General features: G+C 37.8%; 1 pseudogene; it reads left to right on the top strand.

Moving 5' to 3' along the window:
* Positions 1–5,366: 5,366 nt before the first annotated feature.
* LOC150045772 (translationally-controlled tumor protein-like) lies at positions 5,367–10,358 on the top strand (annotated as a pseudogene).
* The last annotated feature ends 5,270 nt before the right edge of the window (positions 10,359–15,628 follow it).

The following is a 15,628-nucleotide window of genomic DNA, read 5'->3' as shown; positions in this document are numbered from 1 at the left end:
AATTGGTATTGAGGAGGGTCTGGAGAAAGAGGTCAATGGTATTGGAAATATACTTCAAGGAATCATCTCAGAGAACTTCCCAAATATCCAGAAGGGCAGGCCCATCCAGATACAAGAAGCTTTTAGAACCCCAAACAGACCTGACCAGAAAAGAACATCCCACCACCACATCGTAATCCGAACTGGATAAATCGAAACCAAAACAAGGATCCTAAAGACAGCCAGGGAGAAGAGAACAATTATCTATAAAGGCAAACCAATCAGAATAACCCCAGATTTCTCAGCAGAGACCATGCAAGCAAGAACAGATTGAAGGATGTATGTAATGCCCTGAAGTCAAATAACTACCAATCAAGAACACTGTACCCTGCTAAGCTCTCATTCATAACAGAGGGAAAAATAAAAACATTCCATTCCAGGGATAAACTGCAACACTACGTAGCAACGAAACTAGCATTACAGAAAATTCTCAAATATGTTCTACACATAGAAAACCAACACAAATGTAATACAGAGAAAGACATGGCACCTAAACCACATAACATCTAAGTACCACAAGAACTATCAAGACACAGGCCCTAATAAAAGCTTTTAAAAATGGCAGGAACGAATAAATATTTCTCAATCCTGACTCAATATCAATGGACTTAATTCTCCAATTAAATGACTATCGAGTTGGATTAAAAAGCAAGATCCATCGTTCTGCTGTCTTCAAGAAACACATCTTACCCAAAAAAAACAAACATTTTTTGAAAGTGAGAGGTTGGAATAAACTCTATCAAGCTAATGGCCCCCATAAACAGGCTGGAGTTGCCATCCTCATATCAGATAAAATAGACTTCAAAATAAAATTAGTAGGAAAAGACAAAGAAAGTTACTACATACTACTAAAGGGATCTTTCCTCCAGGAAGACATAACCATCTAAATATCTACACACCAAATCCCGGAGCTCCGAACTTCATCAAGCAAACTTTACTTACACTGAAACCATACATAGATTGAAACACACTGATTTTTGGTGACTTTAACAAACCACTCTCACCTATGGACAGATCAACCAGACAAAAAGTCAACAGAGAAACCTTAGAATTGAACAACTAGACCAACTAGATCTAACAGACATCTGCAGATTATTCCACCCATCAACAACACAATATGTTTTTTTCAACAGCACAGGGAACATTTTCCAAAATAGACCACCTTTTGGGGCATAAAACGAACCTGGGCAGATTCAGAAACACGGAAATTATTCCCTGCATGCTCTCACACCACAAAGGCATCAAATTGGAACTGAACACCCATCTCCACCAACGAAAACCTTGTAACTAATGGAGATTGAACAACACGTTGTTGAATCACCAATGGGTCATCGAGGAGATCAGAAAAGAAATCCAATAGTTTATGAAATTTAACAAAAAGGAGCACACAAAATACCAGCTCCTTTGGGACACAGCAAAGGAAAATTCATAGCTCTGAGTGCCTACAATAACAAATTGGAAGAATTGCAAACCAACAATTTAATGTGTTACCTTAAGCTCCTGGAACAAGAACAACAAACCAACCCTAATCCCAATAGAAGGAAAAAAATTATTAAAATCAAAGCAGAATTAAATGAACTGGAGTCTAAAAAAACTATAGAGAGAATCAACAAAACAAGGACTTGGCTCTTTGAAAAAATTAACAAAATTGACAGACCCTTAGCAAATCTTACCAAAAAAAGAAGAGAGCATACCGATATAAACAAAATCACAGACAAAAATGGCAATATCATGACAGAAATTACCAAGATCCAGAATATCATGAGGGAATACTTCTCAATCCTTTATGCCAACAAATTTGAGAATCTAGAAGAAATGGATGAATTCCTAACCAATATTAACATACCCACACTGAACCAAGAAGAACTGACCCAACTAAACAGGCCTATTTCAAGCACTGAAATAGAAATGGCAATAAGAGACCTTCCACCTAAGAAAAGCCCAGGGCCAGATGGATTCACAGCTGAATTCTATAAGGTCTTCAAAGCAGAGCTCACACCAATACTCCTCAAGCTCTTCAATGAAATTGAAAATGAAGGCTCTTTTCCAAACTCATTCTATGAAGCCAATATAACCTTCATCCCCAAACCAGATAGAGATTCATCAGAGAAAAGAGAACTATAGACCTATTTCTTTGATGAACACCAATGCAAAACTTCTCAACAAAATACTGGCCAACCGTCTACAATAACTCATCAAAAAAATTATACACTATGATCAAACAGGATTCATCACAGGGAGGCAAAGCTGGTTCAACATATGCAAATCAATTAATATAATTCAACACATCAACAGGAGGAAGGACAAAAATCACATGGTTGTCTCAATAGATGCAGAAAAGGCTTTTGACAAGATCCAGCACCCCTTTATGTTAAAAGCTCTGGAGAAACTAGGAAACCATGGAACATTCCTCAATATAATAAAGGCTGTGTATGAAAAACACACAGCTAGTATTTTCTTTAATGGCTAAAAGCTAAATCCATTCCCTCTAAAATCAGAAACTAGACAAGGATGCCGACTCTCTCCACTCCTCTTTAACATAGTATTAAAATTACTAGCCAGTGCAATATGGCAAGAAGCAAGCATAAAAGGGATCCAAGTAGGGAAAGAGGAAGTAAAACTATCCCTCTTTGCAGATAACATGACTCTGTATTTAAAGAATCCTATAGACTCCACTCCCAAGCTCCTTGAGCTGATTCAAAACTTTGGAAGGGTTGCAGGGAATAAAATTAACCCTCAAAAGTCAACCACCTTCCTCTACGCCAACAGTGGGAGGAATGAGGCAACAATCAGGAAAGCAACTCCTTTTGCAATAGCTTCAAAGAAAATAAAGTACCTAGGAATTAGCTTAACTAAGAATGTAAAGGACCTTTTTGATGAAAACTTTAAAATCCTGAAAAAGGAAATTAAAGCAGAACTTTGAAAATGGAAAAACCTCCCATGCTCCTGGATTGGAAGAATCAACATCATGAAAATGACAATCTTGCAAAGGGCTATCTATAAAGTCAATGCAGTACCCATCAATACCCCAATGTCATTCTTTAAAGAAATAGAAGAGGCAATCCAAAATTTCATATGGAATAATAAAAGACCCAGAATAACAAAACACTTAGCAGAAAGAACAGCTCAGGAGGAATTTCAATATCAAAATTTAGACTCTATTACAGGGCTATAATCATCAAAACAGCTTGGTACTGGCACAAGAACAGGCCTGAAGACCAATGGAATAAAACTGAGGACCCAGATATTAAACCACAGACCTATGGCCACCTAATGTTTGACAAGGGAGCCAAAAAAATAGAATGGAAGAAAGACAGCCTCTTCAACAAGTTGTGCTCTCAGAACTGGTTAAGCACCTGCAGAAAACAAAAGTTGGATCCTTCTTTGTCACCCTGCACTAGTATTAACTCCAAATGTATCAAAGACCTCGAGGTAAAAGCCAACACACTGAAAACTTTACAAGAAGGAATAGGATATACACTAGGCCTCCTTGGCACAGGTCGAAACTTTCTAAATAAGGATCAAGAATCACAACAAATTAGAGAAAGGCTGGATAAGTGGGACTGCATTGAACTGCAGAGCTTTTGTATGGCAAAGGACATAGCTAGTAAATTAATTAGGAAGCCCACAGAATTGGAGAAGACCTTCACCGACCACACAATGGCCAAAGGCCTCAGATCTAAAATATATCAACAGCTCAAAAAATTGTGTTCCCCCAAAACTAATCTTCAAAGAAACAACTATACCATTAAAAGATGGGCCAAAGGCTTAAAGAGAGACTTCTCTGAAGAAGAAACAAAAATGGCCTATAGACACATGAAGAAATGCTCAACATCTCTGTTCATAAAAGAAATGCAAATCAAAACAACTCTAAGATTCCACCTCACTCCAATTAGAATCAAGAAAACTAGTAACAACAGATGCTGGAGGGGATGTGGCCAGGAGGGATCACTACTACACTGCTGGTGGGGTGCAAACTTGTTCAACCACTATGGAAAGCAGCATGGCAGTTCCTCAAAAGACTAAACATAGAGCTCCCATATGACCTAGCAATTCCAATACTAGGCATTTACCCAATTGTCCAGACACAAGGACAGACTAAATCCATTAGCACAACGATGTTCATTGCAGCACTATTTACCATAGCAAGATATGGAACCAACCCAAATATCCCTCAGTTGAGGAGTGGATCAACAAGATGTGGTATTTGTACACAATGGAATTCTATGCTGCTGTCAGAAAGAATGACATCACTCCATTTGTTAGGAAATGGAAAGACTTAAAAAAATCATATTAAGTGAAGTAAGCCAGATTCAAAGGAACATAGGCTCAATGGTTTCCCTCGCTTGTCATAATAAGTAGAAACCTTGGTCTCTCCTAGCAGAGATTTGCAATAAAGCAAAACCTAGATACATAAGGCTATATAGTATGACGCTAAATGAAAGGACCTCTAGGATATAGAAACAAAAGTCATATAATGAGTGATTGTTGTCCTTAATGTACTATGTTATCTCTCATCTCTTTTCCTATCCCTTGATTATCTCATATTGGTACAGTATCTTACTTTGTTATCTGATATATTGGATATATTTGTATTTGGTTATTTGAAATTGGATAGGGAAGGGGGGGAAACAAGATAAGGGGTGGGGGTAGGGGGAGGGAAATGGGGACCAAGACAAGAGAAAGGGTATCAATGTATGTGAATTAATGCACCTTGTATCTGGCAAATATAATGTAACCCTTCTATTAATTACAATAAAAACTATATGAAAAAAAGAAACCGGATCATTGTGTACATCAAAGAAAATCATTGCATCAAAGCCTTAGTTTTCATTTAATTAAGTTAGAGGTTCAATAAATTAGACGAGGGAGGGAGAGGCCCAGGAATGAGTGAAAGGTGCTGTAGGCTAGTGGTTGTTTCTTGTCATTATCAATCAAGAAATTCAGAATGAAAGATAAAATGTATGGAGAAAAATATGTGAGCAAACCAGTTCTGGGTGCCAGTTTTAACTATTGATACCTGTTGTGAAGTAAAAATGACACTGTTACCTGATATGTGTTCTCTAGTATTAAATTCTCTTTTCATGTCTTAGGCACATCACACAGCTGCATCTAAATGTTGTTCTTCACTCACTTAAGACACACACACAGACACCTTTCACTCACTTCACACACACACACACACACACACACACACACCAAACAGGAACTGCATTCATTCATTCATTATCTGCTAAGTGTCTACTACTGTTAGAAGTGCTACTTGTAGTACTAACATAAAAAGGGGCCTGCAAAGAGCAAATCAGGGAAGGGACATAAAATTGGGAATGGCTTCAAGAAATGATAAAAAATTGCTTCTGGGGGATATGAAAGTGAATGGGAAAGGTAAACATTCATTCTTTAGGAGTCATTAGAAAAAAACTTCATAATGGATGATATAGCAGGGCAGACTTTGAAATTCACCAAAGCCTTGTAAAGAAACAGCAAGCTAAATATGTGACATGAATAGAATCAAGTGGCCAAAAAGCAGCTTCTTCGTGGGAACAGAACAGTACAATCAGGCCTGAATGTGGAAGGACATGCAAGGAAGCAGAGGAGCAACTTGGGCACTCAATTGAACTTTGACATGGTATTGCATAAGACTAGGAAAAAAAAAGGGAAAATGTTCTGGCCAAGTCATGCTATCAAAAGCAAAGGGCACAAGCTCACAAAGTCAAGGCTGACTTCAATGCATAGAAAAGATTAGCATTTAAAACTGAATTTATTACTTCAAGATAGCTCTGGCTTAGCTCTAGTTTGCTCTGTCATGATGACTTGTAACCATAAATTTTCACATTTTTGTACCTTGATAGCACACAAAGTTTTACATTCCTGATAATACAGCTTCAAGAAAAATCATGCTAATGCCAGGGCCAAGATGCAATAAAGACTGAAAGAATGCAAACAAGAGTGGATTTCATGTGTTTTTATAGAGACTGCTAGCATTATTATTCTGGATGGACCTGATTTAGGTATGGGTATCTCTGAAGTGTGTAGGTCTAAAAGTGAGCACTTAAAAACCCAATCTCTGCTGAACACCTAGCTTTGATCACTTATGGTAGAAGTCCTAGGAAAGAGTAGAGTACAGAGACATTCAAGGGTAGATGCTTTTAGGTATTTGATCTCAGACTAAGCTTCTTATTGAAAACCATACAAAATTATTTAATGCACATTATTGTGTGCAAGTAATACATTAGGCTTTGGGGAAGGTCTAAAAAGGTATGACAAATAGTTCTGGGTCTTTAACAAATTCAAATTCATCAGGTGCTGGTGGCTCATGACTGTATTCCTAGATGCTCAGGAAGCTAATATATGAAGATCGTAGTTTGAAGCCAGACTATCAGAAAAGACTGTAGGACTCTTTCTTCCAATTAAGCACCAAAGCAGAAATAAAAACACCAGAAGTGGAACTGTGGCTCAAGTGGTGGAGCACTAACCTTGAGCAACAAAAAGCTCAAGAACAGTGCCCAGGTTCTGAGTTCAAGCTCCAGGAAGCTCCAGGACTGGCAAAGAAGAAAGGAAGAAGAGAAAAGATGAGGAGGAGGTGGTGAAGGAGGAAAGAAAAAAAGAAAGAAAGAAAGAAAGAAAGAAAGAAAGAAAGAAAGAAAGAAAGAAAGAAAGGAAATAAAGAAGGAGGGAGGCTGGAAGGAAGGAAGGAAGGAAGGAAGGAAGGAAGGAAGGAAGGAAGGAAGGAAGGAAAAGAGAAAAAGAAAGAAAGGAAGAAAGAAAGAAAGAAAGAGCAAGAGAAAGAAAGAGAGAGCAAGAGAAAGAAAGAGAGAGAGGCCAGGAGTGTTGCCTAGTGGTAGAGTGCTCACGTAGCATGCATGAAGCACTCGGTAGAAGTAGTGCTATGGCTCCAGTGGTAGAGTGCTAGCCTTGAGAAAGCCCAAAGATAGTGCCCAGGCCCTGAGTTCAAGCCCCAGGACTGGCAAAAATAAAGGAAAGAAGAAAGGAAGAAAGGAAAAAGACAATGTGAAGAAGTAAGACACCAGCAGAAATCTTGTTTCATTTTGCTTTGTTTATTTGGGGTGGGTATCTCAACATAAGGTATGATAAATACCAAACATATTTGTATTTCATTTGCTCTACTAGCTATTCAATATTAACTTCATTGTTTTATCTATTTCAAAAATTGTTTTCTTACCTTTAACCTGAGTATTATTATTCTTTTCTTATCAAATACTTGTAAAAAAGAAAATTAAGTAAGAAAAATGAAATTCTAGAATGTAATTTTTAGAATGAAATTTCATCTATTTCATTTCTAGGTAAGGAAACTGTTAAACAGGCTTTATGTGATATTTTCCAAGGTCACTGAGATAGCAATAATAATTGACATAAATTTATTTTAATGTGTACATATCTACTTCATAAATATTTATTGACAGTCCAATTAAAGGCCCATATTTTAAAAATCTGAAGATAGTATGATTACTTTCTCAGGAATCACAGTCTCTCAGGACACCAAACACATAGTCCAGATAGGAGAGTGGCAAAGCAGGGAACAGAGAGTGCTAGACAATCAGATAACAGAAGAGCCATGCCCAGCCTGTAAGACCAGGAAAGCCTCTAGGAATGACACATCTCAGCTCAGAATGGAAATGCAGATTTGTCTAAAGAAAGCAATGCGACTGTGCAATAGTGACCAAAGTATGTCAAGAACATAAAACAATTTGAATTGAAGGTCAATATTCTCACTTTGAAAGTAACTTTCAAGAGTTTAGAAATAACCTTTACCATAAGTAACTGAAAATATGTACAAAAATATTTTAAAAGAAACTATTTTCATAAACTATCACAAGAATGATCAAATCTGGAGATATAAAAATATCTGTCTTTCTGTCTAGTAGGAATTTTAGGACCAAAGAACAAGAAAATGCAAACAAACAGAGATGAAAAACTCATTCAGCTGGTGAGAGACAGAAACAGAATTTGAAGAACATTGGGTAACTAGAATTTTCAGTCACAGAAAAAAACAGCTATTAGAGAAACAATTACAGAGATCTTTAAAGAGTACTGCTTAAGGGGCCAGGAGTTTGTTCTAGTGGTAGAGTGCTTGCCTAGCATGCACAAAGACCCAGGTTTGATTCCTCAGTACCACATACATAAAAAAAGCCAGAGGTGGTGCTGAGGGTCAAGTGGTAAAGTTCTAGCCTTGAGAAATCCCAAGGAAAGTGAGCTCAATCCCAGGACTGGCAAAAAAAGAGTACTGCTTAAGTACTTGGTTTCTTGCTAGTTTTCATATCTTCAGGGGATATTGAGGAATACCAAGAATGTAGGCAAATAACAATTTCGGGGGAAAGAAAAATATATACCACAAATTTCCCAGAGTACACACAGAACTGAGAATTGTTCAAGTTTCAAATGTACATATAAAGAGCCCTCACCAAACACATGTGACATGTAATAGAGGAAACATGATCTAGAAATGTTTTCTAGCCATTAAAATATGTATATAGTAGTTCATAACTGTGGGGCAATATTCAAGGTGCTCAGTGGGTATGTGAAATCTTAACTATTGCCAGATGGCACATTTTATACATTTCATATTCCTATGATAATGCTAGTTTATAAACTAAGTATATTAAGATAAATTAAGTAAAATAATAACAACAGCCAATAATAATAAAAACAACTGGAGCACACTATTAGAAAGCAAAATGCATGTAGTCTCTCTAGTCTTAAATTACAGAAACCATAGGGAACAAAACAGTGGATGAATGAGGATTACTATGTACATTCACCACCTGGAGAAATTTAAACTAAAGCTTTACCAATAATCTATCCAATACTGGTTGCTCACACCACCAGTGGGTAACTCCAGCTATTCCACAGGCTGAAATTTGAGGATGCAGGTTTGAAGTTAATCAGGGCAGGAAAGTCCATGAGAATCTTGCTTCAATTAGCCATAAAAAAATCAGAAATGGAACTGTAGCTCAAGTTGTGGAGCACTAGCCTTGAGTGAAAAAGCTTTAGTACACTGCCCAGGCCCTGATTTCATGCCTAAATACTGGCTTGCATGTGTGCTCCCATACACACACACACACACACACACACACACACACACACACACACACACACACAGATTTACCAATAATCTAATGCCAATAAGAACATATTCACTGAAGGAATGCAGGAAAATACAGTAGCAATCAAAAACTAGTTGACAAGTAAAAAGACAAAAACATAACTTATAACTAATTAAAACATCAATCAGCTAAAAGATAGAAATAAACGAGGCCAGTGGCTCACACCTGTCTTCCTGGTTATTCAGGAGACTGAGATCTAAGGATCCAGGTTTAAATCCAAGCCTGGCCATGATAGTCCATGAGGCTCTTATCTCCCATCAACCCCCAGAAAACCTTGTCCCTAAGGCAAACATGCTCACCATACTTGATAATTTAAATATCACAATAATGAAGATAATGGAAGATGTAAACATCAACCACAATGTAGGAAATGGAAATTATGTCAAATTGGGGTTAACTGCAGATTAGAAAACACAAAGGACAAGAATATGTATTTGAAAAAAAAAATGTATTTGAGGGAACCAGGAGTTTGGCCTAGTGGTAGAGTGCTTGACTAGCAAGCATGAAGACTCCGGTTCGATTCCTGGTAACACATACATAGAAAAAGGCAGAAATGGTGCGGTGGCTCAACAGGTAGAGTGCTAGCCTTGAGACAACCCAAGATCAGTCTTTTGCCTGCTTCCCTCTTCCCCTCAGTGCCCCTCCGGGTGCTCCTTGTTCGCTCTAAGCTCCACTGAAGCCAGCATCTATCTACAAACTCTCCCACGATCTGGGCAATCACAGGCGGGCTGTGCTCGGAGGTAGAGGGCAAGATTAGTCAGTAGGACAGAGAGGAACACTGAGGACTCGCTCATTGGTGGAAAGGTCTCCGGTGAGGGCCCCCCCCGGGATGCAGGCACAGAAAGCACAGTCCCCACTGGTGTGGAATTCCTCGTGAACCATCACTTGCACGAGACCAGCTTCACAAAGGAAACCTACGAAAAGTACATCAAAGACGACATGAAATCACCTAAAGGCAAACTTGAAGAACAGAAGCCTGAAAGAGTAAAGCCTTTGATGACAGGGCCTGCAGAGCAAATCAAGCACATCCTTGCTCATTTCAATAACTACCAGTTTTTGTTCTGTTTTGGTTTGTTTTTTATTGGTGAAAACATGAATCCAGATGGCATGGTTGTTCTCCTGGACTGCTGTGAAGATGGTGTGACCCCATTTATCATTTTCTTTAAGGATGGTTTAGAAATGCAAAAATGTTAACAAGTTAGGCAATTATTTTGGATCTATCACTTGTTACCATAACTGGCTGTTGCTTGGCATCCAAACAACACGAATACTTAAGACAAATGGTACTGATGTCATTGGGAACGCTTCATTTCTTTTGACCATGGTTTATTTGGAGTGGAGACATTGTTTTTTTTTTTGTTTTTAATTTGTTTGGCATTTTATTTTTTCATATATTTTTATTGTAATTAATAGAAGGGTTACATGATATTTGCCAGATAGAAGGTGCATTAATTCACATACATTGATACCCTTTCACATGTCTTGGTCCCCATTTCCCTCCCCCCCCCACACCCCTCACCTTGTTTTCCCCCCTTCCCTATCCAATTTCAAATAACCAAATACAAATATATCCAATATATCAAATAACAAAGTGAGATACTGTAACAATATGAGATAACCAAGGGACAGCAAAAGAGATGAGAGATAACATAGTACACTAAGGACAACAATCATTCATTATATGGCTTTTGTTCCTATATCCTAGAGTTCCTTTCATTTAGCATCATACTATATGGCCTTATGTATCAAGGCTTTGCTCTATTGCAAATCTCTGCTAGGATAGCCCAAGGTTTCTACTGATTATGACAAATGAGGGAAACCATTGAGCCTAAGTTCCTTTGAGTCTGGCTTACTTCACTTGATAGGATTTTTTTCTAGGTCTTTCCATTTCCTAACAAATGGGGCGATGTCCTTCTTTCTGACAGCAGCATAGAATTCCATTGTGTAGAAATACCACATCTTGTTGATCTACTTATCAACTGAGGGACATCTAGGTTGGTTCCATATCTTTGCTATGGTAAACAGTGCTGCAATGAACATTGTTGCAGAGCTTTTGTATGGCAAAGGACATAGCTAGTAAATTAATTGGGAAGCTTACAGAGCAGGAGATCTTCACCAACCATTCAACAGACAAAGGCCTCATATCTAAAATGTATCAACAGCTCAAAAAATTGAATTCCTTCAAAACTAATCTCCAAAGTAACAACAATCCCATTAAAAGATAGGCCAAAGACTTAGAGTCTTCTCTGAAGAAGAAACAAGAATGGCCTATAGACACATGAAGATATGCTCAACATCTCTGTTCATAAAAGAAATGCAAATCAAACGAACTCTAAGATTCCACCTCACACCAGTTAGAATGGCCAGGATCAAGAAAACTAATAACAACAGATGCTGGAGGGGATGTGGCCAGGAGGGATCACTACTACACTGTTTGTGGGAGTGCAAATCGTTCAACCACTGTGGAAAGCAGTATGGCAGTTCCTCAAGAGACTAAACATAGAGCTCCCCTATGACCCAGCAATTCCACTACTTGGCATTTACCCAATCATCCAGAAACAAGGACATACTAAATCCACTAGAGACATTGTTTTTTAAGAAGAGAAAAAAAAAATGGGGCGGGAGTTTGGCCTAGTGGTAGAATGCTTGCTCAGCATGCACAAAGACTCAGGTTCTATTCCTCAGTACCACTTACATAGGAAAAAAGCTGGAAGTGGTGCTGTGGCTCAAGTGGTAGAGCCCTAGCTTTGAGAAAAGTCCAAGGACAGTGCTCAAGCCCTGAGTTCAAGCCCCAGGACTGGGGAAAACAATATATATATATACATATATATGTATATGTATATATACATATATGTATATATATATATATTTGAGGATACAATAGCAGAATCTACTAAAAATTAATGAGAAGTTTAAAATTGTGTAGTGTCAAACATTAGCAGAGTAACAGAAATCTAGGAAACACCTGTGTTATATATACAATTAAAGTCCTAGAATAAAAAGTAGGCAGGAAAAATATATGGAAGAAATAACTGCAGAGTGCATAAAAATTGAGGAAAATTACAGCTTTACAAGACAAAGCCTGACTGATCTAAACAAAACAAAAACAGTAAAAGCAAATTAGTGTCTACTGAAATCAATTATTGAAAAATAATTATCAACATTTTAAAGCAGTCAATTGTAACAAATGGCTGTTCACCAGGGTCTATAAAAGGCAACAAATAGATTAAAATGCATAAAAAAACTAAAAAAAAACATATCTAGAATTCTCTGTCAAGTGAAATATCTCATAGCAGTAAGATGAAACAATGAAACCTTTTCAAACAATTTAAAGCTGAGAAAGTATGTTGTGAGCAAACCTACTCTCCTTCCCTCCCTTCCTCCACCCCCCTCCTGCCCCTCACCCTACTGAGACTGGCATTTGAGCTGAGAACTTTGTGTTCCAATCCTTTTTGCTTTCATTATGTTTTAGATTGGATCTAACATTTATGCTCAGGTTGTCCTGGACTACAATTCTATGTAACTTTCTTTGTAGATGTTATGATAGGCATGAGATATTACATCCAGCTTATTGGTTGAGATGAACCATTTGCCTGGTCTAGCCTTGAACTATAATCCTCTCAATCTCTGCTTCTGAGTAACTAAAATTACATATGTTAATCACCATACTCAATATGAATTTTTATTTTTAAAAGTTTAGACTATGTTTAGATGCTTAAGGAACTAATAACTACATATCATGGAGACGACAGGGTTTGAAATTAGTTCTTAAATATAAATGAGCCGAACATTCCAGTAGATGGCAGAGATCAGCAGAATGGAACAGAAACTCAGTTTTATCCTGTTTACAAAATTAACAATTTAGATTCAAAGACATACAAATATTGAAATTAAAAGAATGGAACACCACATACTAGGCAAAATGCAAAATACAATTAGAACTGTTTATACTAAATTAGAACAAGATAGACTGTTGGGTTTTGTTGTTGTTGTTGCAGTACTGGCATTTGAACTCAGTGCCTTTCTAGGAAGGCATTCCACAACTTGATCCATGCTCCTGGTCCCTGACTCCTCTCTTTCCTTTCTCCCTCCCTCCCTTTCTTTCCTTTCTTCCTCCCTCCCTCTCTTTCCTTTCTCCCTCCCTCCCTCTCTCCCTCCCTCTTTCCTTTCTCCCTCCCTCCCTTCCTTCATCCTTCCTCCCTCCCTCCTTTCCTTCCCTCCCTCCCTTCTTTCCTTTCTTCCTTCCTTCCCTCTTTCTTTTCTTTCTTCCTTCTTTTTTCTATTTTATTTTTTAGCCACCTAAAAGGAGATAGCTTATATTTTGAGATAGATCTTATATTTTTGATGGGGTTGGCCTCAGACTGTGATTCTGCTACCTACACTTGCTATAATATAGCCAAGATTACAGATGTACAAGGCTTTACCTGGTATATTAGTTAATATAGGATCTTTCTAATTCTGTTACAGTGATCTGAAACTATGGTCCTCTGAACTCCATGGCAAAATAGAACTTAACACAAAATGTGTAAATGTTAATTCACTACAAAGACATGAAAATTATATACATGCATACATCCAATGCATACAATAGCAAAATGCCAGCATATGAGTCAAAAATAACAGGAGAGAAACCCATAATTCATAAATAATAGCTAAATACTCAGCACCCTACTTTAAATACTATAAAAGTTAGATTATATCAATAAGAGAAGATTTGAAATATTTTAGCCAAGTAGACTGAAGAGAAATATGAGGCGCTCTCTACCCACTACCAGGAGAACAAATATTCTTGTCTAGAGCTTATTACAGAAAAGACCACATGGAAAGCCAGAAAAAAAAGTCTTGACACCTTCTAAATGCTGAAATCATATAAAGAATTTTTCTAGAAATAAATAAAATTTGGTATAGAAAAAGCCTTTTACAAAATTGAAAAACCTTTCATAATAATTAATCATAGGAAACTAGAAATAAATAGAAAATTCCTTAATTAAAAGTATTTGTTTTGTAGAAACTCACAGCTAACATAATTCTCAAGTTAGAAGAATAAAAATTGCCCTTGGGCTGGGTTGTAGCTCCATTGCAAAGCTCTAGCCTAGCAAGCGCAACGTCTTGAGTTTGATCCTCAGTACCAAAAAAAGAAAAGAGAAAAAAATGCAGTGTAAATAATTTTTTTTAAAAATCCCCTTAAGGGCCGGGAGTTTGGCCTAGTGGTAGAATGCTTGCCTAGCATGCACAAAGACCTGGGTTCGATTCCTCTGTACCACATACATAGAAAAAAGCCAGAAGTGGTACTGTGGCTAACGTGGTAGAGCTCTACCCTTGAGAAAGCCCAGGGACAGTGCTCAGGCCCTGAGCTCAAGGCCTAGGACTGGCAAAAAAAGAATTTCCTTAAGATCAGGGTCAAAACAAAATGGTTTCCTTTTACCACTGTTCTTCAACAATGTGTTAGAAGATCTAGGTGTGTATTGAACCATGAAAGGAAATGCCAGTCATAAAATTGAAAAAGAAGAAGCAAACTATCTTTATTCATATGTGACATGTTCCAGAAAAGAAAACTACTATTGAGCTACAACAGCCCTTTTATTTTTTTTGCCAGTCCTGGGGTTTGAACTCAGGGCCTGAGCACTATCTCTTGGCTTTCTCAAGGCTAGAGCTCTACCACTTGAGTTACAACATCACTTCTGGCTTTTTTTCTATGTATGTGGTACTGAGGAATCGAACCTAGGTCTTCATGTGAGCTAGGCAAGCATTCTAGGACTAGGCCAAACTCCCTACCCAACATAACCTATTTTTTGTGTGATTTTTCTATATCAATAAAGCAATCTCAAGAAGAAATAAAGATAACAATTATATTTATCATAACATTAAAACTAATCAGGCACCAATGGCTCATATCTTCAATTTCAGCTACTTGGGAGGCTGGACCCCATTTCAAACAACAGCTGTGTAGAGTAGCATGTACCTGTAATAACAGCTGTGTGGGAGGCTGAGATCTGGGAGGATCTTTGTTCTAGACCAGGACTGCCAGAAAAGTTGGAAAGACTCCATCTCATGGAAAGAGTAACATATGCTTATCATCACAGCCATGATGGCAAGCCTAAAATAAGTGGATTGAAGTCTAGGCACATGTCCAGACAAGAAGACCTTGTCTCAAAATTAATCACTGCAAGGGCCAGGAGTTTGGCCTAGTGGTAGAGTGCTTGCCTAGCATGCGTGAAGACCTGGGTTGGATTTCTCAGTACCACATACATAGAAAAAAGCCGGAAGTGGTGCTGAGGCTCAAGTGGTAGGGCTCTAGCCTTGAGAAAGTCCAAGGACAGTGTTCAGGCCCTGAGCTCAAGTCCAGGACTGGCAAAAAAAAAATAAATAAAAATAATCATTGCAAAGAATGGATGAGGGGGTGACTCAGTGACAGAGCAGCTATCAATCAACACAAGGCCCTGAGTTTAAATCCCAGTACTTCG

Source organism: Megascapheus bottae, chromosome 27, assembly GCF_031878675.1.
Source record: "Megascapheus bottae isolate mThoBot1 chromosome 27, mThoBot2.hap1, whole genome shotgun sequence".
NCBI classification, from domain to species: domain Eukaryota; kingdom Metazoa; phylum Chordata; class Mammalia; order Rodentia; family Geomyidae; genus Megascapheus; species Megascapheus bottae.
This window is presented reverse-complemented; position numbering and strand designations above follow the sequence as displayed.